This window comes from Desmodus rotundus, chromosome 9 (assembly GCF_022682495.2).
Source record: "Desmodus rotundus isolate HL8 chromosome 9, HLdesRot8A.1, whole genome shotgun sequence".
Classification (NCBI taxonomy): Eukaryota; Metazoa; Chordata; class Mammalia; order Chiroptera; family Phyllostomidae; genus Desmodus; species Desmodus rotundus.
This window is the reverse complement of record NC_071395.1, coordinates 95,914,813-95,940,010: the sequence shown is the minus strand read 5'-3', so window position 1 is coordinate 95,940,010 and position 25,198 is coordinate 95,914,813. Positions and strand designations below refer to the sequence as shown.

Below are 25,198 nucleotides of genomic sequence, written 5' to 3'. Positions count from 1 at the left end.
CTGCCCTGTCTCCACCAAGACTTTTCAATTCTCTCACACAGCGTTATAATCTCTCCCACCTCCCTGTAGGGGAGTGCAACGACGTCCAAGATTCCTAAGGAGAAACCCCGCACCACCATGCCAGCTCCCAGTTATGCAGTTTTCTTACAGATATTCTCTAATCAATGTGAGGTGAGCGTGGGTGCCTTTTTGAGGACTGCCTCTGGCCCCATTCACAGGGGAAGGCCCCCCAAACCATGGTGGTACTACAGACCATGTCCTCCAGGCTCCAGCGGATTGGACCAGCGGGAGACAGCTGACACAAATGGGCCAATCAGATTCTTTCCCCGGGAATTTGAATCAAGGTTCTGAGATTCTGTTCTGTCTAGGATGAGGCAGGTGTCATTGGGAGCTGGCCGCTATGACGTCTGGCGTACAGCTGCAGAAGCGGTGGCGCCCTGCAGTCATAGTGTCATAGTTCGGAGGTCAGTCATAGTTCCTGCCTTGGTCCTTCCATTCCCCTGTGGCTTCCAATAGCTCAGGATGGTCTCTGTTACTTGCAGTCAGGAGAGTCGGAACTAAAAGATGGGCTGGATTATTATCCTCCTTTTATAGATGAGGAAAGAGGCTCACGGAGGTGAAGGGACTAAATGAATGTCACATGACCAACATGTCATACAGGAGAGCTTCAGTCCCTGCTGTATGACTTTCCTTCAGTGCCATCCCATGCCTGCTTCCCCGGATTAAAGGAAATGACAAGCGTTGCCTTCCAGTAAGTGTGAAAACACGCTAACCGAGGATAAGCGAATAGCCAGAGGCACTCCAAGGACTAAAGCCAGGGACAAGAAATACAAAATCCTCTCCTTGAAACCATCAAGACGGCCCTTTGCCCCTCTCTACATTTCCCAGTGTCTCTTGCAGCTCAGTTGGAGTTGTGTGACTAGTGCTGGCCGATGAAATGAAGATGGAAGTAACAGGTGTCAGTCAGTTCCTTGCCAGGGTAGTCCAAAGCCAGGGGCTGCCTCCGTCCCCCTCGTCCACTCCTGTGGTGTAACCTTGAAGGCCCCATATTTCGCAAGGTGTGGCCCCAGGTGGAGGAGGACGGCCCTAACCCACCTCAGACTTTCCGTGAGCACAGAGTTAATCTAGACTGTGCCAAGCCACTGGGATGTCCAGACCTGATTATTAACACAGCACAGTCTAGTCTCTCCTGGCTGAAGAGGACCAATTACTCACCCTGGGCCCTGCAGCACACTGCTCTGGTCTGCAGGATGCTACATTCGTTTGTTTAACATCCACATGTTGAACACATACTTCTAGAGCACCAATGCCAGATGGTGTAATGGGTACCCCCAAGAGCACGAGAGTGAAAAAGACCCAATCCTTCCCAGTGAGATCCCTATCTGACCACACCCAGGCCCCACTTTGGGACTAAAAGGAACAGTTCTACGGGCCTGAAAGCAGGACCTCCCACCCTGCCCCTGGCTAAATTGAGCCTGGAGAAAAGGTAAGCTGCCAGGAGACAAAGACAGCTTGTCCCAGCGACTCTAGGAGGGCGGCAGCCAAGAGTGAATTCATACCAGGCTTTCACACCCTGGGCTCTACCAGCTCGCCTCCTGCCAGCCTCACGGCCACACACGGCGTTGCCCTCGCCCAGGGCACAGAACAGAGGAGAAGGCATCAAGCAGGAGTCATCAAGAGAGCAGGTGGCAGGTAGGAAACAGAAGTGGCGAAAGGCACAGCTCAGCTGACTTCAACCTCCTCTACAACAGAAGTCTCTTCTCTGGGACTCATCCCCCTGCTTAATTTATTTTAGCCCCCAAGTCCCCAACGACTGAGCTTTCCTCCCCTTACCCCGCATAGTTAAGGACCAATCGGAGAAATCACCACTCTGTCAGGAACTGCTGTCTCACTCCACTCTCGTTTACGCCAAAAGCCAGATGCACGTTGAGCAGGCAGGGTCGCCATACACAGCTGTGTGGGCTGTTCCCTGCACAAGGTACCCGTGCACAGGGGTCAGTGGGGCTGGAATCCGGCCTGTGCTCTGCTTACCCAGCTATGTACCAGGGGAAGGGTCCCTTCTAGTTCACGAATGCTGTCTGCCATATGCCGTGGCCGTACCAGCACTTCGGGGGGGCTTTTCCATGAGGAGTGAAGATTGGGGGTGGGTGGATGGGAATTGACTATACCAATCTCTGCTTTTGTGTATATTTGAAAATTTCACAACAAAAGGTTAAAACAGAAAATGAAACAAAATATCTCGCCCAGAAAGTGGCTGTGTTATTTGGACAAGTTATATAAGTGGTCCTCCAATAACATGGTCGTTTTGTTCAAGGTCATTTCGTTAAAGGTTGATGAGATGTTTATATCCATTGGTCTAGTTATCTGTTATTTTGCCATAGTTCCAAGAACCTGTGGATGATGTTAAGTGAAGACTTACTGTACTTTACCCCTCAGCCCTCGGCCTCACCTCCCATATCTCAAATGACCATAATTCCAGGCTCACAGTGTTGCTATAAAGACTCAATTAAATTAAGTGAAATGCTTGACACGGAGTACGTCCTCTTACAAATGGGAGCTGTTAACAGTAGCTGGTGCTGAGGACTCAGGGCAGGAAGGAAATTGAGGCAGAAGGGGGGCACAGGGGCATTGCTGAGAAAAGCAAACGCCCTGGGAAATGTGTGCCAAGAAGCCAGTGAGAGTCTGAAAACACAGCCACCCTATTCACATGCCTACGTCGGGCTTCCAGGGGGCTGGTGAGATGGAGGGAGTTTTCTCGCTACCCCCTCCTCTGAGGCCATCTTTACATTCCTTGAGGGGACCCCAGCCTCAGCTCAGAATCCAAATTAAGGTCCACAGAAAGGTCAGAAAGAATAGCTCAGGGAAGGATGTACTCCCCAGCTTCCCGGCAAACTCAGAGAACAGAGCAACCGGTGGGTGGGGCTTGGTGGGCAGGAAGCCCTTGCTCCTGGAAGGCTCCTTTCTGGAGTCCCAAAAGAGAACCAGGGGTCTCCAAAATGTCCAAGGGGTCAAGCACCAGGCACAGGGAGGGCCCCTATCAACTTCACTGGTTGGAGCATGAGTAGCCAGCCATTCACATCTCTGAAGGTCAAAGGATACTTTTGAATTGTCTATTTGTATGTAATACATTTTTGCCTTAGTGTCTTCAAAATTATCACTGCTGTGTGTGAATTTCCCCAGTGGTTTGTTAGTAGAAAACGACACACTGCTATCCATTTTCCCTGAAGGTTCATGCCCCAAACCTCACAGGGATGGAGAGGGCTGAGGGTGGCAGTGACAGAAGTTGGGACTCCTTCCCAAAGGCCCTGGAGGGACCTTACCCTTGGCTCCAATCACCAAGGGCCTGCGTGCCCGCCCGGCCTCTGCCCTGGGAGGCCGACACAGGAGGCTTCTGGTTTCGGTCAAATGTCATCTCGCTCGCTCACTGTCTCCTTTCTTTTTTCTCTTCCAGCATGAAAGCTAATAGGGTGATTCATTCTCTTATTAAGTCGAACTCATGAGAAAAAGGGAAGTCGCCCAGCTCCCCAGTCCTCTCTCTGTTGAACACAGCCTCTCCACGGCTCATCCCCATGTGCACTTCATAGAAACACAACAGAAATTCCGCTAAAAAAGCCCACCCTTCACCTCTCCTTTCATGTCCCAAGAATTCACTGCGCTTGGTGGTTTTCTAAGTTTCTAAAGCTGTCACAGCTGAGGGCTGCCTTGGGATTTAAAGACCAGCTTCCAAATACAATGTGATAGGAGAGGAAAGAGACACGTGACCCTCAAATCCGCAGACAGAGCAATCCCTCACGGCAGATAGTAAAAATCCTCCCAAGAAAACGTCCTTCTCTGTCCCTGCTGGCTCTCTTCAGCTGGGTCCCAAACTTAGAAACAGCTGTTTCCCTATAACTCCAAAAAAAGCTCTCATATGCTCCATCTCCTCATTCTTTCCAACACCGTGATCTGTACACTTAATCTACCTCCGGGCTCAGCTTCTCCTCCCTCCGCTCAAGTAAGAGGAGGAGCAGTCACAGAATAAGAAGTACACACTGCAGCATTGGAAAGGCCTCCCGTAAGCACCCTGTACAGGCTCAGCAGCCTGGCTGTCTTCTGAGTTCGGACCCAGCTCCACCACTCGCAGCTGTGTGGCCTTGGGCACCTCGACTTCACCCTGTGCGTCTCAGTCTCCTCATATGTAAAGTGGTGATACTATCTTTGTAGGTTTGAGAAAATAAGTTAATACTCTTTAAATCCTCAGGAAGGTTCCTAGCATGCAGTATGCATGTGACAAGTGCTAGCGATTACTATTCGATGCCCACAACAATCCTGTACGTGGGGGGGGGGGATTATCACCAACTCTGTTTAACTGATGTGTTCAGTAGCTACTTCTCATTGTGCGTATAGCAACAGATTAAGCTCAAGGAAAGTACAAATTAAGAAGTTAAGTAATCTGTTCAGAATGACACAGTTCGTACATTTCTGAGCTGAGACTGGATCTCTGGTCTTTTATTTTAAATGTGTTTTTTTTTTAAATTTATTGATTGGTTTTTATAGAGAGGAAGGGAGACAGAGAGAGACATAAATTGGCTGTTCCTCTTATTTAGGCATTCATTGATTCTCGTATATGCTCTGTCCTGGGATCAACCCACAATTTTGGTGTACTGGGATGATGCACTAACCAAGCTACCCAGCCAGGGCTTGGATCTCTGCTCTTGAACTCCACATTGCACACACACAAATTTCACTTTAAAACTCTCCCTCCCTCAGGCATGGAAATTTGAGAGGTCCGGTGGATCAGCATCAAAAACAGATTTCAATTCTGTGACACCCAGAGAGTGGCAGTATCTCAAGAGAGTGCTGCAGGCTTTGCCAAACAAAATTAATTTCCATTTGTTTTCAGAGTCCAAGAAAATACACCAACTCCGCCTTACAGGAATGGGTGCCACCCCACCCAAGGTGTCAAAAGACCCCACAAGGCTGAGAATCATGCTGGCCTCCACAATGTTTCAAACTAAAAAGGCCCCCACCCCCCACCCCAGGAGGCTCCTACTCCCTAGGCTGTCAACGATTTTGCAAAAAAGGTCAGTGCAAACCATTTGGGAGTGCATTATACAGGCATGGCCTAAGACATGTGGACTTCTGCCAAGCCCATATTTTTTAAAAACATGCACTGTCTTCACCCTTGACAAACAGCAGCCAGGCTACAGAAATATTTCCATTATATCCACAAGCCTGCGTGCCACGACAACTCACTGAGGTGGATGTTTCCAATTCGAACAGAACTCCTCAATAAAAACGTCTCAGATCGCCCCAGCCTTTCCAGCAGAGGTAACAGGTTGAAAGCTCGAAACATTCATAAATGATATTTGTGGAAATAAATGATGTAAACACACAACCTCATGCCCAAAGTTTAATTGCATCTGATAGATGGATTAAGCTCATCTTTTAGCTCTGTTAGGAACATTCATTAGATTTCTACACAAGCACCTTTCGTAAATGCTCTTCATGTATTTCAAGGCTGTGATGAAATCACCTCATGGCCATGCTGGAGAGAACCAGGAACAAAAAGAGTCTAGCATTGCAGCCCTGGCTCTCCCACTAACTAGCCATGTGATTTCCTGCAATAATAACATCGACAACAAGAATGATAATAACAGCAGCAGCACTTAACATTTATTGAGGACTTACAATACGCCAAACTTTGTGCTTAGGGCTTTGTAAGTATTGAATCCTCAAGAGCAACCACTAGGGACTAGTATTATTCCCATCGCAGGGGTCAGGGAACTGCGACTCGGACAGACTGAGTCACTGGCCCCAAGAACACATCAGCAACTAGCAGAGGCTGGATTTAGAGGAGGGTGGTCTGACTTGGTGTTCTTAACCACATACTATCAGTCTTTTCAAGGTGCTTAACGACCCAGGACCACAAATTCCTCTAGGGGCCATCTGGATGATGTTCAAAATCCTCTCTGGCTTTAAGACCCAATGATTCCCTCTTTTAGAAGTCAAATGAATTTACGACTGTGAGAAATAAAACCCAGGGATGCTCTAGCACTGCTGCAGGGGAATGAAACGTCTGTGTGTGCCCCACCCAGGTCCAGTCGGGGGAGGAAACGCGGCTGTTCCAGGATAATGATGCCCTGCGAGACGGCCAGACTGGCCCCAGACCATCTCCTGGAAAATGACAGCTTGAGGCTCTTACAGAATGCACCAACGTGCAAAGGTCTGCAAGTTCTCAACTAGCATCAGCTCTCAAACCTTAATTGGACCTTTCTTTTTGCCTTTAAGGAAAGGAAAACGCAAGAAAATACTGCACAGCAGGGGTGAGTGTAGCTCTTGTGGCGTACTTAACCCTTTGCTCGCCTCTCAGGTCTACACCTGCCAGTGGAAAACCCACCTCATCCAGGTAATCTGTGTTTTATGGCTTCCCCATGCCCTCCTAGCCCCGTAACTGCACGGGGCTTTGTCCCATGCACACCTGCTGATACCCTCCTATGCTTCCTCCCTCTCCACCCAGCCCAGTCTGCAGACACACGCTCAGTGGGCAGCCTTCCCGAGTCCATCTCTGATTGATCTTCTTCCTCTCCCTGCCCAGCACCAAGGAGTTCCCTGCCCACCCACCAAGCCAGGAGTTGACACAGCCAATGGTGAAACATTCTCCCAGCTCACCCTCCTCTCGCTCACTCTCTCAGCTCCTGGTACAGCCTGAAACCAAAACGAATCTCAAATCTGAACGAAAGGAAATCACTTCCTATGCCTGATCATCCAACAAGACCACAGAGAATCGTCTCCTCAAAAGAGCTCCACACCCAGCTTGCTGGTCACCGAAAGAAACAGAGCTCTGCAGGTGCCCCCCTAAAACCTAACACGTCCTTAATGACAGGGGGTGACAGGGTTAGGGGAGGAAGCTAGAGTTCGTGCCTTAGTGTCTTCAGCTGCTGCTTCTCTTCACTTTGCACAAGTCGATCTAAATTCACCCTAGGAACTGCAGTCCACCTCCCGGTACGTTAAACTCATTGTCCAGCATCAGTTCATATTTGGCTCATTCTTAATAAGATTCCCTTCTGAGAGCAAGTCTTGTTCTTTTTGAAGATCTCTATGCAGCTTAGACTGCTATACCACATTTTCCTAAATTCAAAAAATGCCACCTTTACTTCTGTGCAAGGAACAACAAAAAAACTAAAACAAATAAAGGAGGTCAACACAAATGAACATTAATGTCAGCCCATGACGACCCTTCAGAGAATTCTACATTTTGGGAAGGATCCTGAACTAGGTTTTGTTGGTTACCCTTGCCCCCAGCACAACTTCGGGCGCCCTTCTCTGTTGCTGGGGGCGTGTTACATAATAATATTTTCGGCTGAAGCAGAACAGAATTGGAAGGCTAAACATATTGGCCCCACAAGGGGCAGGTAAAAGAGTAATGGCTTTTGGATTGTCTGCTATTTATTCTTCATTCCGCAAAGGTTCCAGAGAGCCCCATATAGGTGTCTGAAGCTCTTCTAGGTGCTGGGCCAGGAGGGTGAATGAGGCGGCCTGCTAGCTCCAACTGGGCACACCTTTCTCAGGAACACCTGGAACATCTGAGTAGGGGTTGATGCTATCTCTAGTTTCAGCAGCTAGACAAATGGTCCATACAGGTTTTCTACAGCCCTCTTCACAAGGCTTGGTTGGGCTCCATCCCTAGGGCTGCCGGGCACTCCCAGGGAGCACCCTCCCCTATGAAAGGATCAGTGCAGGCAGCCCACCCCCCAGCGCCCCTTGTTGGGCAGATAAGGTTTAGGTCTGGGCTCGCTAATGAATGGGGGAGCCTGTCAATGGTACCGGGCAATCTCCAGTCACTTCAATAGTAAAATGAGGGCTTAGGCCAGATATCAGCAACCTTCTAGCTCAAAAATTCCATCTCCTTCCACCCTCCTATCACTGAGCTGACACAGACCTCTCTGGGTCTTTGTTTCATCCTTCTGTCTCCAGATGAAACCTTTAAACCACAAAGACAAATGGAACTTGTTCCCATTTCTAGAGACCTTTCGGGGGAGGCCATTCCCCTCCCCTCCTATGAGTCACTTGCTCTCACATCCTCTCTGGAACCTTGTCCTCATACCTTACTGGAGTCCTTCCTCCGCAGCTTGCATTCATTTGTCTCTGGTTATCCTTCTAAGTACGCAGACAAGAGTGAATCACTGTTCTGAGCGGTAACTCTAACGAGATTTTTATTTCTTCAGCATATTCACAGGCATTACAGGCAGTGACTATTAAAAACCACAAAGACATCAAGGAAGCCAACCACACTTCCCAGTTCCTGCCCTATCCAGAAAATGTGACCCTAGGTTACCCTCTCAGCTCACAGAGTAGGAGAATAATGGCACTGCCCCTGGGCAGATCAAAAGCCCTGGAAATAGCAGCCACCTTGACCCTTACTCAGCCCAAGTGCCCCTCTTCCAGGAAGCCTCCCCTGCCCCAACTCCCCTTCTGGGTGGCAAAGCACCCTCTCCTCATTGCTCGCCTCCTGCGGCACTTGCCACGCAACTGGAGTTCTAGGCTAACGTATGTGCCTCCCCCACCAGACCGTAAGCATCGTGCAGGTAGGAGCCAGGTGTTCGTGACCCCTGCACTCAGGGACAGGTTCCGGTAGAGTGCCTGGCACTCGGCCAGGGATTCCCAGGAGACTGTGCTAGCGGGATCCCTCCAGACAAGTTCCCATGATGCCTGAACACTGACAGCCCTTCAACAGAGCACCAAACTCCCCCGGCCCCCCATCCCCCAGCTCAGTAGAGGTCTCTCTGAGAATTTCTCTAAGGATGTACACTCTGCACTCTGGGCCTCTTAGGTTCAAATCCTGGCTCTGCCACTTTCTAGCCATGTGATCTCAGGCAAGTTATTTCACCTCTTTATGTCTCTGTTTCTTCACTGAAAAGCAGAGGTGATATCTCTCAGGGTCTGGTGAGGATTCAATGAGCTGATCCATGAGATGCATTTGGAGCAGGGTCTGACCCATAGCATGTGCTCAGTGAGCGCTGGAATCATTATTTCCCTGGCCTGTTACTTTACAGAACCCCCCACCCCTCACCTGCAGCTTCCACTCTTGTCTCCATAGTGCCACACCCCTCCCCCGCCACAAGACCCCCCACCACCACCCCCAGGACCCTTTGCCCTGTTCCTCCAGCACCAATGGCAGCAGCAACACAAAAAGCCATTCACCCCTCCTCACTGATTATGATCTTCTCCCCACCCCACCTCTACCAGCTCGTAAGGCACATTTTCCAGAGAGAAGGGAGAAGAGCTGGTTCCACGGCAGGGCTATAAATGCTGAGTCATTCTGCCCCCACTATGCCTCTCTGTCCATCACCCTTGGCGTTTCAGGCTCCCCAGCTTCCCCAGCTTCCCACTGTGTGGTCCCCTTTGCTCATAATTTAAGAGCAAGCCTCACCCCAGCCAAACCCACCCCTACACACCCCTCCAAAAGCCAGGCTCAGCCTCTACAGTTTTTACCAAAGACTTTCCTTAACAACAAGGAGCCTCAGAACCTTCACAACATGTGCAGAAAGAAAAATAACGGTGTCTGTTCCAAAAGTGTTTACTGGTGGTTGCCAGATAGGAGGGGGTTTGGGGGTGCTGCGCGAAAAGGTGAAAGGATTAAAAAGTACAGATTGGCAGTTATAAAATAGTCGCAGGGATGTAAAGTGCAGCCAAGGGAATAAATATAGTCAATAATATTTTGATAACTATGTATGGGGTCAGGTGGGTGCAGGATTTATTGGGGGGATTGCTCTGTAAGTAACACAGATGTCTAACACTATGTTGTACCTAAAATTAATATAATATTGCATGTCAACTGCAACTGAAAAATAAACACGATTTTAAAAAAGGAATGCTTACTCTTTGTGTGGCATACATGCCAGAGCTCCTTTACCTCTTCCTGGTGCTGAGAAAATGAGGCACAAAGTCATGGAGTGAGGTGGGAGATGGGAGGTGGGAGGTGGGGTTCTAACCGGGGATGTGCAACTTCAGAACCTCCACTCTACACCACGAAGCTCTGTTTGTCCCAGTGGGTGCAGAGTGGCCGGTTTGCCTCCGGGGGTGCAGGTTCAGCCAATGGAACTGGAACTTCTGTATCCCACCGATCAGTCCTCAAAGACACACGGTGCCGCCATAATGAAGATGAGAGGGTCAGGTTTTATGAAAAGGGAGTTTACGTTTACAGGCATTGTTGCCGTATTTATCACTACCACCGTGTTAAAGATAAGAGTGACAGCTGCATTCTGAGGAGTCCACCTATTGCTCTTGACACATCCGGGGCCCTTATGGGGAGGCTGGAAGCAGAGGGGGCCAGAGAAGCACTGAGAAAGCAGACATGAACCTGCATCCTAAACTCACCAACCTGTGGCAGCCAGGGCAGCAGCAGACAGACAAGTCCTCGCCACTGAGGAATGCGAATCGTTACTCACTGCCCGGGGACCCTGACACCCCCCACTCAGACAACTTCCAAGTCACAAGGCAGGGACCGCTGGATCACAGCATCTCCAGGGCCCTTTGTGGCTCTTCCTTCCCATAAGTGTTAAGAGCCAACAAAACAGAGGCATCACCTCCTCTAGGCCACCCGAATAGTCAGAGGCGATCCCTATCTGACCCCCAGCTTCCTGCCTCCAAGGCTCCAGAATACTCCTGTGTTGCTTACTGCCAGGGCGGGAATAATCCATCAGGCAGAGTAAATGTAGGAAGCTCTGAAGGAAGACACAAACGTGAGCGCTCCTATACGCCAAACACTGTGCTTGCTATTTAAACAAGAAAAGTCCCCATGAGCTACCCCGGTCTGGAGGCACTGGAGCCTAAGAAGGGCTTCTCGTTACCAAGGCAAAGAAGTTGCAGATGGCAGACTCTACCGAAGGCTCTTCCAGATCCCCAGTGAGGGTAGATGTCACAAACACCTGAGCGGCAGCCAGGGCACAGTGAGCTTTGGCTGAGAAACAGAAGGCAGGCCAGGCCTCCCCGGATGTACTGGGGATGGTGACAGCCATGTTCTCTGGCCCCCACGTGCCTTTGAAAGTCCAGAGGGATCTGAGGAACCTATAATACATAGACCCTGGTCTTGGACAACTCTACCGCAAGAGCTCCTCAAGAGGAGGTACGGCTTTCGCATTTAAACTTTCCACCAGAGCACCTTCTCCCTTTTACCCCAAGGACGAGCTGGAGCTCTTCAAGCACCTGGATCCTATACTCAGCTGAAACACCAGAGTACCCATCCCTGACCTTATCCCTGTATTCACCTCTCATTCCATAGCCCTGTGGCCCCAGCCCAGTGCTGGGCCTGGGCCTTCCCACCTCAAAGATAGCAGAACAGCCCCTGGAGAAGGGTTCCCCATCTGTCCCATCCTCTGGCTAACTGCAGGAGCCTGGAATCCAGTCCCGAGTTTACAGGTCTCTGAGGCCACAAGCCCCAGGTGGCATCAGAAGGTCATGAGAAAAGGTCTCCTGAGACATCCAGTCCTCACACTCTGGGGTAACTCACGGACTAGCCACAAAGGAGGGAAGTGTTCTGAACGGCTTAGGCTGGACCATGGACTCTAGATCAGGGGTCCTTCTAGGGTCCCAGTTCCAAGGAGTACAGTAACCCTAGCTCTCCAAGGTCTCTCTCCTATTCAAGGATGTGCCCAGGCCTGAGGCACCACTACTGTTCCCCTGTCCCCTGCTCCTTCCAGCTGCAGAAAGTGGACAGGGTCTTTCAAACCCAACCCACATGCACACAGCCTCCAGCTTCCTGATGACCCGAACCAGTTCTCTCTCTCCATCCCAGAGAAGCCACCCTCCATTCAAACTGAGGTCTCAGCAACATCCACCGGCCAACAGCAGAGAGGGCCAGATTCCACACTTAATCCCACAGGGGCCAAATCTCATGGGGAGATGACTTCCACCAGGAGAGAACTCTTGGCATCCCTGACCTCCTTCCGCCACCCCTAGCTATAGCTAACTCCGCCCAGGCTGTAAAGATGAGCATGCTTGGGCAAAGAAGAGTGATAAAAGGCCAGGAAATCTTCCTGAGTCCTTTCTCTTGGGCTAGGCGGTTCAGAGTGTGGCAGGATAACCAACAGGAAGGCTTGTTCCCTGTGTCCCATCAGCCAGAATCTTTGGTGATGCTCTGCCTGAGTCAGGTGAGGAGTGAGATGGTCTGTCTGTAGTCTGTCTGTATCACCTCTAGTACAACTGATTTCAAAACTCCTAGTCATTCCCCTCACCCTCCACTCTCCGGGAGGGGGAAGAAGAAAGAAAGAAAAGAAAAGAAGAAAAGAAAAATCAAAATCCTCTCTCCCCCTAAAATAAACTCCTCTCCAGGAATTTAATTTTAGTATAAATGTCTTGGAGCTAAAACTTCTTATAAGGGGGAAAGACATGGGCAAGCCATTCCTAGGTGTAAGGCAACAATGCAAGGAGAAAATGAGGAGGAAAGAATGAATTAACGCAGACGTCCCCCCATCCCCCAGAGCTGAGAGCCCCGGGCACCGACACCGGGAGGGGCGGGGGAGCAGGGGCGGGGACAGTGCTGTCTGAACTTTCCCTTGCCAAGACGCCGGGAGATGCAGCTCCCAGGGGACCGGGTGGGACCAGGGCAGGCTGAGGAGACCTGTGACTCCGGCGGGGGCAGGAAGCGAACCTCCCACCCTCCTAAAAGGAGCTCTGCCCAGCAGGCGCCCCAGCCAGCCGTCGCCAACCAGCTAGAGCCCCCAGGCCCGGGCAAAGCGGGGAGGGGCGCCGACACAAAACGGGGAGCGGCTGCATAAGGGACTCCGGGCGGCGCCCGCCGGGGGAGGCCTCGCTACCCTGCCCGGCACCGCCCGCCCGCGCCCACCCTTTAATCCCGCGCCCCGCTCCCAGCCCCCAGAAGCCCGCACGCCCCGCGCGCCCACGGCCGAGAATGAGGGGGGGTCTCGGGAGGGAAGCGAGCCCGGCACCCGCCGCACGCGGCTGGGCTCCCGGGAAGCCGCGGCGGCTGCACCGGGAATCAAACTCGTGCCGGCCCGGCCCTCCCGGCGGTGCCTCGGCGATCGGTACCGAGAAGGTGGGGCCGCCGGGCCGGGGCCGGGAAGGCGCGCCGGGCGGCCGGCTGGGGCCGGGGACGAAAGGGAGGTCTTACCGAGCAGCCGCCACGCGCGTCCGCGCCCCGCGGGCCGGTGGGGCCGGCGGGCTGGGGGAGGGGCGGCGATCCCGCGGCGGCGGGCCCGGCGCGGCGGCGCGGCTGGGGCGCGGGAGGCGGGGAAAGCGAGGCGCGGCCGGCTTCCTAGCGGCGGGCGGCTGGAAGTGCAGCCGTCCTCGCGCGCCTGCCGGCGGGGCCGCGAGTGGGGCCGCGCGGGGAGGAGCGGGGCTGCGGGCGGGGCGGGGGCCCGGCGGCGGCGCCCCCAGACCCTCTCCGACGCCGGACCCCTTTCGAGCAGGGAAGCCACACCGCGGCGGGGGCTGGGGTCGCCGGGTGAAGATCAGGAAAATCCCAGCCGCCCCGTTCCTCCCCGGCTGGCGGGCCGGAGGGCGGGCGTGAGCGAGGAGCCTTGGTATCCCGGGCAGAGCCGGGTGCCCGGCGTCCTGCCCTACAGGCTCGCGGAGCGGCGCTGGGACGGCGCACCCCGGAGAGAGCGGGGCGGGAAGACCTCGATTCCGAGGGGAACCGAAAAGCAGGGCTGCCCCGAGAAGGTTAGGAATGTGGACCCACATATGGGGCCTGGGACAGCCGAGGGGTAGGGGGAGAGGCGGCCCCCAGGGAGTTAGGGCTCAGGAAAGGAAACAAAATTAAATGCCGGAGCCAGAGGAGATGGTAGGCAGCAGATCAAGACGTCAAAGATTATTACCCGTTTCTACCATCGGCTACTACCTGCCATCTCCCCGTCGCCTCTCCAACACCCCTGGCCGTTTCAGGGGCTTCTGAGACCTGAGATTTTCCCCAAAACTTGTTCAATAAATGGAAAACCAACTTTGACTATTCTTTTTCCATGTGGTTTGGTTTAAAACTCCACTTTGGGGGAGGGTAGGATGGAACAGGGGGCAATCACCAAGCACCTGCCTGAAAGAGTAGCTACATGGGGGATCTGAGGAGGGTGAAGGCCAGAATGCAGTTCCAGCTCTGTCCCCAGACCTCTTGCAAAGGTGTCTCCTGGATAAGCCTGCCTCGGGGACCCACTTGCTCACCTGGGCACAGACCTCAAGGAGGAGCCCCTCTCCCCTCTGCTTCTGAGGACTTGCAGTCCCCCAGCTCTGCTGAGACAAATCCACATGCTCAGCCACAGAGACAGCTGATGGTGAAAACCACAAACCAAAGTACCCAGACACCATGTGTTTCCATCATTGACATGTCAAGAGTAAGTTCCTTCAGCAAACTGGGAACCTGGGATGAGGAGAAACCTCAGAACTGCACCCACCTTGGGGAGGCCCACATTAGGTTAGCATGTTGACTGGAGTTCCAGAACCGGTTCCCAGGCCCCTCGGGACATCGCCCCTCTCCCATCCCCTCTCTGCTGCTCCTTCACGTGTTGGTACATTCGACTGGGAGAAGCGGGGATTGAAACCCCAGGAGGTGATCCCATAGACCCCAGGGTAAAGATACTTAATCTAGAGGGACTGACCCATGCCTCCATGCCGACTCCTGGCTCCTGTCCTGAAATTGCAGCTGACAGCTGGGGCTTCATCCTCCTTGCTGGTCGTCTAGGTCACGTTTTCCCGTGCGTTCCCTCACACTCGCCCACAGTGCACTTCATCGGCCACTTTTCTGCTGACTTGTGAGACCTTCCCTGTCCCCTTGGGATTTGGGGGGCCAGGGGAAAGCATCTGCGAGCACAGAGCTGTCCTTGTTTGTACTCCACTCTGAGTGCTCATTAAAGCATTTAATATATTATTAATATAGTTATCGAGTGAAGTTAGTCACTGTAATGGACGCTCTTCCTTGAAGAATTCCTTTCAGAGCTGTCTTCCTGGAAGCTTTCCTCAGAGCCCTTTCCTGCCCTTCCGACAGCCCAGCGAGGAACCTCCCTAACTCCCACCACTGCCTCTGAGCTGAGAGTTCTCCAGGGTCCCAGGCCAGACCTCCCTCCTGCACTCCAGCCCATCAAGCACAGCTGCCCACAGAGGATCTCCACCTGCAGGCCCCTCAGACACCTCACCACACAGGCTAAAAGCAAACTCAAACTCAGAGCCCTTTTTCCCCCAAGTGTCCTCCTTGTCAGCTGGTTTAGCAGCTGGAAATCAGTCCTCGTGTCCCTTCCCCTGAATTCTATTGGTTATCAGGTTCTATTCGTTCCTCCTTCCCCTCGCTCCCTTATTCCTCCAGCTTCTGCCCTGCTTCAGCACCCCACCCCACCCCCAAGTGTCTCTGCTCATCTCAGAGAATGAAATGTCTCCTTTGCTTTCAAGCCCAGCCCTCCTGACCGCTTCAGGAGACTCTCGGTTCTTTTTTTCTCTCCCCTTCTCTGCTTGCAACCTACAAACACTCAGGATGCCCCCTTCTAAGAAACTCTACCCCAACTCTGCCCCGCCCTCAGGCCACTGCCCTAGTTCTCTCTTGCCCATTCACCTACTTCCTCTGAGAAACCACACATACTCTGCTTCTTCAATTCCCACTTAATCCGCAATCTTCTACAATCTGGCTTTCTTCCCTGTCATTCCAGTGGCACCCAGTCTTTTCAACCTGTGGGCCCCTCCCTCCTCTACTCCTCGGCCCCCTTGCAGCCCTGGACGAAGGTAACACCTCCTTGAAATGACTCCCACCCCCACGGCTTGGCTTCCGACCCTCTTGGTTTCCAGCTCCATTACTTCAGTTCTGCCTGCCCGAGGGGCTTCTCCGGGGTGCTATCCTCTTAACTTTTCCATAAACCTCACAATTCTCAGGATGTTCTCGCAGAGGGAATAGAGCGGAGCAGGTACCAACTCCTGAGTGCTCCACTTGTCTGCAGCATAACTTTGGGTCAGTTACCTAACTCTCTCTGTGCCTCACTTTCTTCTCCTGTATTTGGGACTCACAACAGTGCCCACTCCAAAAGACTGTGGTGAAAACTAAACAGATCCACACACGTGAAGTGCCCAGAACAGTGCCTGGCACATGAACCATTCAGTAAACGCTAGTATTGCTGCTGATAACATTGCCGCCTCTGCTGTCAGGTGCGGTGTTTTGAGGGCTGATTCCTGCACGTGTTCCCTCCCTCTGGCTTCAGACTGGACTGTGTGGCTGCCATGGGACAGGCTGTCCTACAGTCACCTCACCGTCAGCATGACAAGCCTGGAATCCATCATCTCCACATCCTCTGCCAGAAATCTCTGTCCGGGAGAAGTGCACCTCCCACTCACCCACGCTTCACATGCCACCACCCTTCTCTCCCACATTCAAACCCCTGCATAAACTCAGGGCTTTCTACTTCCTGAATTTCTCTGGATTCTGCCCCATCCCCATTCATTCCTGGTGCAGGCCACCAGGCCTCTGCCTTTCAATCCACCCTCCTCAACGCCAGCAGTTTTTTCTAAAGCGTAGACTGGAAATGTATGTCTCCCTCCTGTTGAAACGACGGATGACTCCCCACTGCTTGCAGAATGAAATTTAAACAGTTTGGAGAGAGACCCTTCCCAGCTTGCCCTTAACCTACGATCCAGCCCCTCTCCTTTCCTGTGCTCTCCCTACCTGCCCACCCCCAGGCTGCAACAGCTTAGGCCACTTGTTGTTCCCACTCAGTACACGGGAGGCCAAGGAAAGCCTCTTGCTGAGTCCCTGGGCGCATTAAGCACAGATAGATGGAAGCGTGTCTGCCAGGTCTCCTCTGCACCGTGAGGATGAGGCTAATAGGAAGCTGTGGGGCTCAGGCTTGGAAAGGGCAGGTTCCAGCTGGATCACAGGGAAAAGAGGACACTTCCCTTCTGGAATTTCCCCAGCCCAGGACGAAAGCAGGGGCACACACAGTGCACAAGAGCACTTGCCAGCAGCTTAGGGACCAACCACAATGTCCCAGCCCCCAGGGGACCCTCTCCCCTCCTCCAACCACAACAGGCAGCGTAACAAAACCAAGGCAGAAAAGAAAGTGATGGAAACATCCAGTTAATTTGGGTAATCCTTTCTCCATCTTCACCTATTGGACTAAGAAATCAGAGGAAACTTTGAAAGAATTGTGCTATCCCTTGGGGGTTTTGAATGAAAACATGGGTGAAAGGTGGAGGCGGTGATGTCCCCAGAAGTGAGTAACTGACCCCCATCTGGGGGCCGAACAAGTAGAGGGATGCCTGTGGGACTGCCGATCTCAATCCCAGTTTAGAGAGGGCTTTCGGGGCCCTCCGCCTCTCCCAGCGTGCCAGCACCAATACCGTGCCTGAGGCACTCTCTCTGGACCTTTCTTCTCTTGCATAACAAACTGCTCCCTCCCAGTCCCTTTGTCCATCCTGCCAGCCTGTCTACAGCACGTGGTATTGTAGCTGGTCCCTGTGTGTGTTCCAGGGGGGTAGGGGCTGCCTTCTGTCTCAGTGGCTGAACCTCCCAGCCAGAGGTCTGGCAGGCCCAGGAGTGAGTAAATATTTGCCAAAGGGCTGACTTCTGACAGGTGGGCGAGATCTGCCTGGTTTGCCCTCCCCGAAGCCACGTGTCTTCCCTTCCCTGGTAATAGTTAGTGAGGCTCCAGGGGTCCTGCCCTCGGTACAGAGGCTGCCAGCTCGTCCTGTCCAAGGCGGTGAGGTGGAAAGGAAGCATAAATAAATGGAATTCCATGTAACCATAAAAATTGCTTTTAAAGAATATGTAATGCCTATAAAACTGTTACGATATGTTACAGGAAAGAGAGACTACAAACCAGTATATGCAATATGAGCCAATTTATCTTTATTTAGTTATAAACATAGAAGAAAATATGCCAACATGTTAACAATTGTTAGATGAGAGTTTTATAGGTAACTTTTACTTTGTTATTAATATTTTCTCCAGATTTTCCAAATTTCTTCCTTTGAACATACATTCCTTTAAATATAAATATATATATATATATATATATATATAAATATATATACACACACACACGCCTATATTTAGCCTTCAAGATCAGTATGATTGGAAGGAAGAAAGTTCAACATAACTAACTTTCCTCCCTAATGATGCGTGACTTAGGCTATTTTAATCCAGTTCCACGACCATCCCCCGAGATGAGTGACATGTACCTCTCTGTCCCCCAAGTCTAAGGGGAAGGGAGATGAGGAGCAGCCAGCAAGTAACACAAAGCGGACACTCGCTAAAATGAAGGTTCAAGCAGAGGGCTCCGGAGCTGCCCCAGGAAGGAGTGGTTAATTCTCGTGGGGAAGGGGTCAGAGAGGGCATCTTTGAACAGCTGGCTTTTGAGCTGGGCCTTGAGAGTTGAACCCTTTAGCTGGGGTTAAGGGCATTCATCTGGGCCACAGCATCAGCTAAGGAACACTGGGATGTGGGTGGATGTCCACGGTGGCCAGGGTGCAGGGGGCGTGGTAACAGTGAGGGTAGGAGGTGTCAGATAGCGAGATGAGGCTGGAAAGCTGAGGGGGCTGTGACGGAGAATGAATGGCCTGCAACACCAACCTAAGGAGTCTATAGAGAGGGAGTGTGTTACAGGCTCTGGCCTGAATTTCAAAACAAAATATTAACATTGACTTTGACTTTCCTGACACCATCAAGAGTTGAGGAAGTAAGGTCTTCCACTCCTGCACCTGACCAGCTCCTGGGAAAAGCCAGGCTGGATGGAGTTAAGCATTTGCTACAAATAATTCACAGAGGCTTAGAGATTCAAATCCCAGTTTGGATCAACAGAGTTTAGTTCCTCCTAAACACCCTCTCAGCCTGATAAGTATAGTGTAGTGGTTAAGGGCCGGTCAGACCAGGGGACAACTAAATCCCTGCTGTACCCGCTTTCAAGCTGGGTAACTTTGGGTGAGTTGCTAAACCTCTCTGAGTTTCCGTTTCCTCATCTCTAAAATGATGATAAGAATATTACCTTTCTCCTAATTAGACAAAAAATAGTAATAGTAAATGATCAAGTTTCTTGAACACTTACAATGTATCTCTCTCCCTGTTTAAGTACTTTTGCACATTGTATTTCATGTCATTTTCAGAAAAGCCTTAAGAGGCAAGCACTCTTACCATTTCTGTTTTGCAGATGGGGAAACTGAGACACAGAGAGGTCAAAAATCTTGCCTGAGTTCCAACAATAAGTGGTAGAAACAAGATGCAAACCCACCCATGATGCTAGAGCCCACCACTTCACTGCAGCCCTGGGGATCGCAATTACAGTGGTTATAAAAGCACATACGCAGTGCCTGCAATATGCCAGTTAACATTTACACTGTAAACGCCTTTACTCCTCAGCGGCCCTGTAGCAGGTATCACCACAGGCCCTGTGTACAGATTAGGAAACTGAGGCACAGAGAGATTAAATAACTTGCCCAAGTTTCTTTGCAGAGCCAGGATAGGAACTCAGGGGGGTTGGCTGCATTGCCTGCCTCCTCCTCACTCTAATACACTCAATAAACAATGCCTCTTTTACTTATCGTCATTTTTATAATTCCAAGGAGGCCTACCTGCAATTAATATAGTCCAGATGTTCAGATCTGTTTCTTTTCAGGAATGAAGATCCATGGAGGGGTTTGGGAGTGGGGCAGGGGAGATAGATAGTCCTGAGTGGGACTTGGGCAGCAAGGCCACAGGTAGAGGAGCCTGTGGGCTTGAGGGTACTGGGTGGGCTCCTTCCTGCTTGGAGGGAAGGAAGGAGAGGAAGCTGGCATCACCTCATTGGTCTAGCCCCTGAGCAGGGCTCGGGTCACTACTGGAAATGGCAAAAATATCTTATTCTTTGGCAGAAGAATATCCCTGTGATTGCACCATGGCTAGCTAGGTGAAGGTGGTGGGCAGAGGACCCTTGAGGATTGAGTGATGTCTCTGAAGGAGATTTCACATTCTGGGTGTGTCTTTAATAGAGAAAACAGAAACCTGTCCCTGAGGCAGGACTGGGAGACAAGAGGGACATGAGGACGCTGAGGCTATGATAAGACTAGGTTCCCAGGGTCCGGACCCTCAGCCCCAGGTCTCGCACTTGAGCCTGCGTTTGGGGCTGGGTGGAAGTTTGGTCAAGGCTCAGATCAGCCCGTTCCCTAGTCAGGGAAGTGTCAGGTGATGGTGGCTGGTCCATGGCGAGACGTAGCCAGTGTAATAACACAGAGGGCCCAGCTGCCGCTGCAGGGCTGGTTCACCAGCAGGCTGAATGGAGATTTAAAGGAGCAGGAAAACACAGTAATTCATTTATTTATGTATTCATGGATTATTACGTTCCTCCAATAGCTTATAATTTCTCATTACCATGATTTCTTTTGATGCTTAGATTGTTCCAAATTTGGCCACTTGCTAGCTCCTGTGTTCTTTTGATACACTCTCATCTTCTTTGATACATTCCCACACTTGATTTCTTGTACAAAGAGACCTTTCCACCAACATAGTGAAGATTGCATCAGACCACCAATGGATTCTAAATCTATGGGGAAATTTTGATGAGGAGTAGGATATCTGATAGTCTTAAAGTGTTTCCCCACAGACTTCTTATTAGCTGCAAGGGGAATGGGGGCGGAGTAATTATACAATAGGGAAACTGGGCAACACGGAGTCTGGGTGACCTAAATTAGCATCATTTATGAGGGATAAGGAGAGATCTGTTGTGATACCCTGCAAACACATGCCTCAGCAGTTTGCCAGCTGAGAATGCGTAATCTCAATTTAATCATGGAGAAACATCAAACACAAAATGAGGAATATTATGTATTTTTAAATACAGGGGTCTGTAATTTTAATTTTTAAAAAGCCAGCTATGTGAATGTTTCAGGAGACTAAAGAGACTCGTCAACTAAATGCAATACTAGACCATGTACTAGAGGGGAGAAAATGCTATCGAGGACGCAATTAGATCGATTCACAAAATTAGAATATGCACGGTAGGTTAAATAAAAGTATTAATATTATACAAATGTAAACATATGAAGTTAAAAACTGGCCTGTGATTTAAGAACACACTAGGTGAATTTGGGTAAAGCATATATAGGTGTTTCTTGTACGATTTTCATTTTTGCGACTTTTTGTGAGCTTGCTATTATTTCCAAATAACAAGTTTTTCAAAAATACTCCGGGCTCACTTTGTGTTTTTTCCTGCTCAGACCTTGCAATCAGCTTTTTCTCCAGAGGATCCTTCAGAGCAGGAGTATTTAACCACATTGAAAAAAATAAAATAAAATAAAGCATTCCTAGCATGTGGAAGAGTATGACCAAAGGCAAGGAAATGTGAAATGTAAGTGTAGATGATAGAAAGGACAGTTTCCAGCAAAAGTGGGTCTTCTGAAAGGCAGCCAGGGATAAACTGTGGCCTCCCCGGGGGATGCAAACCGGGGGCCCCCAACAGCTTCCCACAAGCCTCTCCCCATTCACCGGCCCATGTGTGATTTGTATATAGGACACAATAAGCGGACAGTTCGCCCGCTTCCTTTAGAGAGCCAACACTGTATTCGGGGGCACGTCAACTGTGGAAACCACAGAACTGAATTTTCTCTATTTCATAGAATGCGTACAAATATTGTTCAGAGTCTAGAAAGGGAAGCCGCACTGGAGGTGGAAACTTCAGCAGAATGCTACCTGACCAATCAGAACTCAGGAGATATCGACCAATCACAGCTCCGCAATGCTCTAGCCAGGGCGGGGCTGGCACGCCCAGAGTTGTTGTGCCTTCGCTCCACGCGCCTGCCCATCTCTGACTCCAGACTACCCTGGGGAAAATTGCAAAGAGGAGGCCAGCAAAGTACAACAGATTAGGCTAAAGGGCGGAGGGCCTCGGATGCTAGGGCTGGCAGTAGTGATACTGGGTACCACAAGATGTTGACTGAGCCAGCCCTGGCACAACCCACGTTTGCCGCGCGCTCTGCGGGGCCCCTCTCTCAGGCGCTGGAGTCCAGGGGCTCTGTCTGGAGAGCAAGTGGAGCTGATGAGAGCTGACTGCAGAGCGAGCAGGTCTGAGAAAGATGTCAGGCTTCTCCTCCCCATCTGGCCTGGGTAGGTGGTGGCGCTCCCTGTCCTCTTGGGAAGGCAGGAGGTGAGGCCTGTGCCATTCCTGCAGCAAGCTCTAAGAGCAAACTTTCTGACAGCATGGTGTGATTGCAGAGCAAAGCAGTGGAGGCGCCTTCTCTGGATATAGCGCATGGTGGGGGAATGGAGCTGGATGGAACGACTCGTCTGAAGCAGGGTGCACCATCCCAGATAGGCACATATCATGACACCTTTTCCAAGTCTCCCAGTCTGGCAGTTCTTCCCTGGGTCCAATCCAAAACCTTCCTGCCACATCTCTGGCCAGATGCTTTTGATAAGTCTTCCATCTAACTCCCATTCCTGGGATAAGGCTCTGGTTCCCATGCTGGAGGCCCATCTTCAAAATCTCAGTCTGAGGCGGGAAGCCATGCAGGAAGGCATTCGGTTCCTTTGCAGGCCTTTCAGAGAATGGAGCTGGTGCCTCTGGGCCAAAGGACTCTGTCCTTACAGAGATAGGAAATAGGAGGACCAGGTGGAGGTAGGGTATATTGCATCTGTGGCTCCTTTCTCCATACTAGGCTCTGTGCTAAGCACTTTATATGAACTAGATCCTCAAAAACTTTACTAGGTTGGAACGATCATCCTTATTTTACAGCCAAGGAAACAGGCCAGAGAGGTTATTTATCTTGCTCCAAGTGACCCAGCCTGGATTTACACCCAGGCCTGGTGAATTCCAAGCCTCTGCTCTTGATTACAACCCTGTCTCACAGCACCTACTGGCTGGCTGGCCTTTCTCCCAGGTCCTGCTCTGCTCTCAGTCCTCTGGGGGCCTCACTGACCTCTTGTTGCTATTTCTGGCCTTGGCACTTGGTTCCTCCTTGTATTTTAGGGTTCTGGAAGGAAAGTCAGTAAAAACCACAGGCTGCCATGGCCCCATTAATTTGGAACCAGAGATTTAGGTGATGTGGCAAAACATTTGGAAATAGTATAGTCAAACTTAGGAACTAGCCATCCTTCTGGGGGTGGTGCTGGATTACCTCTACTGTATTTGTACACCAAGGCGGAATCAACTAACTGCCTAAGGTTACAGGGAATGTTTCAGAGGGATCAACATTTATTTATTTATTTTTAGAGAGAGGGGAAGAGAGGGAGAAAGAGAGGGAGAGAAACATCAAGGTGAGAGAGAAACATGAATTGGTTGCCTCTCGCACACGCCCTGACTACGGACTGAATGCACACCCAGGCATGTGCCCTGACCAGGAATTGAACTGGCCACCTTTTGCTTTGCGGGATGGTGCTCCAACCAACTGAGCCACACCGGTCAGAGCATAAAGAATCAACATTTAAGTTGGGCTTTGCGGGGCATCCAGGGGTTCACAATGGTGAAAATGCTGGAGGGTTTCTTGTGGGGAGGCCGTTCTAGGCTTAGGAAACAGCATATACAGAGGCCCTGTTGTCTCCTTTCTCGTTCCCCAACTTGCCCCTTGACCCATCTGTCTCCCTCAGAGATCCCTGACAGCCACACAGCTTCTGGGGTTGACAACATGACAGGACCTCCCTTGCGTTAAACAGGCCACCCTGGAGTCAGGGCCTACTTTCTTGGGATGAAGTTCTGAGAATCCAAGAGGGGGAAGCCCTACTTCTTCAGCTGGAAGGGGTTCATGGATTCCCACTGCAGGGGCGATTCTCTACTGATCACTTGAATCTTACCTGTTTCTTCGGCCACTGATTTTGTCCTTTTTCAGGCTAAGAAGGACACATCTTTTCTCCTGCCCATTGACTGAAACTGAAATTATTACAGCTGGTTTGGACTAGCAGCCTACAGTCCTCTGAGTAATCACACCCAGCACAGGGTGGATGCGTGGAGAGGGAAAGGCCCCAGCATGGGGTTACACCACAGGAAACATAAAGACATTTTCTCCAAAACCTCTTTCTCCCCTGGGCCTCTTCCCAACTTCCAAGTTCCCCCTTCCCTTCCTCCCCCTCCCCCCATAAGCAAAGTTGACTTCTCTCTGGCTCTTTACCCACCATTTACAAAGCTAGGAGTTTCTTGGCTCATGAACAGGGACCTTGGGGATCTGGGCTTCTTCAAGGCAGATCTCAGTGGATTTAGGCTGATGCTGTAGGGATTGTGGCTTTGGTGGCCCCCAGTTGCCCCTAAGACTGACAAAAGACTTGGCTTCCAGTCCCATCTCTGAGGCTGCCTCTCCTCTCTGTGAGCAGCCTCTAGAAATGACACATCTGCTCCCAGTGTTGGATCTGGGTACTCACTGCCAGACAGAGCTACTGGACCAGTCACTGGAAGGGCATGTGCCTTCCATTCCCTTGGTCTCCTCATCCTTTTCAGCTGCCATGACGAGGGAATAGCTTACCTGCAGAAGAAAACGTGGTCCTCAAATGCCTACCTTTAGGCTTGTAGTTCTTTCAGACTCTTTACAGATGCCTTTAGGAAAAGGTGACATCCAGGTAATGGCTGATGCGGGTGGACCTCGCCTTGAGAAAACTCCAATGAACAGCGTGAATTTATCAAAATACCCCAGAGAATTCTTCCTGCATGTTTGGCAGTTACATATGTCAGAAAGAATTCACTCCAGTAAGAATAGTGATTTTCTCATTTATGCACTCTTCAAAGAGATATTTAGGTGTTGGGAGGGAAGTGGGATGCCAGCTTAAAGAAGATAATTGGGGGTGAAGAAATTTGTGAAATTATGATGCAAGTCAGTGGTGATAGAGAATCTGAAGTGAACATCCATTCCCTTACCATGATAAGGCAGTTTTTATAAAGTGAAGTATACTTGACCCTCATGGTCCAGGGCCAAGATCTGGGTCAAGTGCCTGTCTTGGGAAGAGGAGAGCTAACTAGCCTACCCCTGAAGGGTTGGCCCAAGGAGAGGGCTAGATTACAGAGATCCAAAGCAAAGCCCTTGACCTTCCCTCCATTCCTTTCTTGGAAATTACGTGGGCCTTAGATTGCCCCAAAGTGGGTGGCCAAGAGAAGCTGGAGTCCAGATCAATGCAAACCCTGTTACTGTTCAGCCCTGAGCTTGCCTGCCCCCTTACTTGTAGAGGACCCGGGGAGATTATCCAGTAATCTGCCAGGGTCAGAGCAGCTGAAGGGAAGATTATAGACCCAAACGGGGTCAGTCAAATGGTATTCTTTCAGGCTATGAGCCTCTTCAAGAAGGAAAT

The 25,198-nt window shown here is 50.9% G+C and overlaps 1 protein-coding gene across 2 annotated transcripts in view; it reads right to left on the bottom strand.

Moving 5' to 3' along the window:
- The window catches only part of CUEDC1 (CUE domain containing 1), a 75,393-nt gene extending 62,144 nt beyond the window's left edge, over window positions 1-13,249 (bottom strand). For both annotated transcript variants that reach the window (XM_053910796.2, XM_053910797.2), the window contains exon 1: window positions 13,112-13,249. The gene's annotated coding sequence lies outside the window, so the exon portion shown is untranslated. The remainder of the gene's footprint in view (window positions 1-13,111) is intronic.
- Window positions 13,250-25,198: the final 11,949 nt, after the last annotated feature.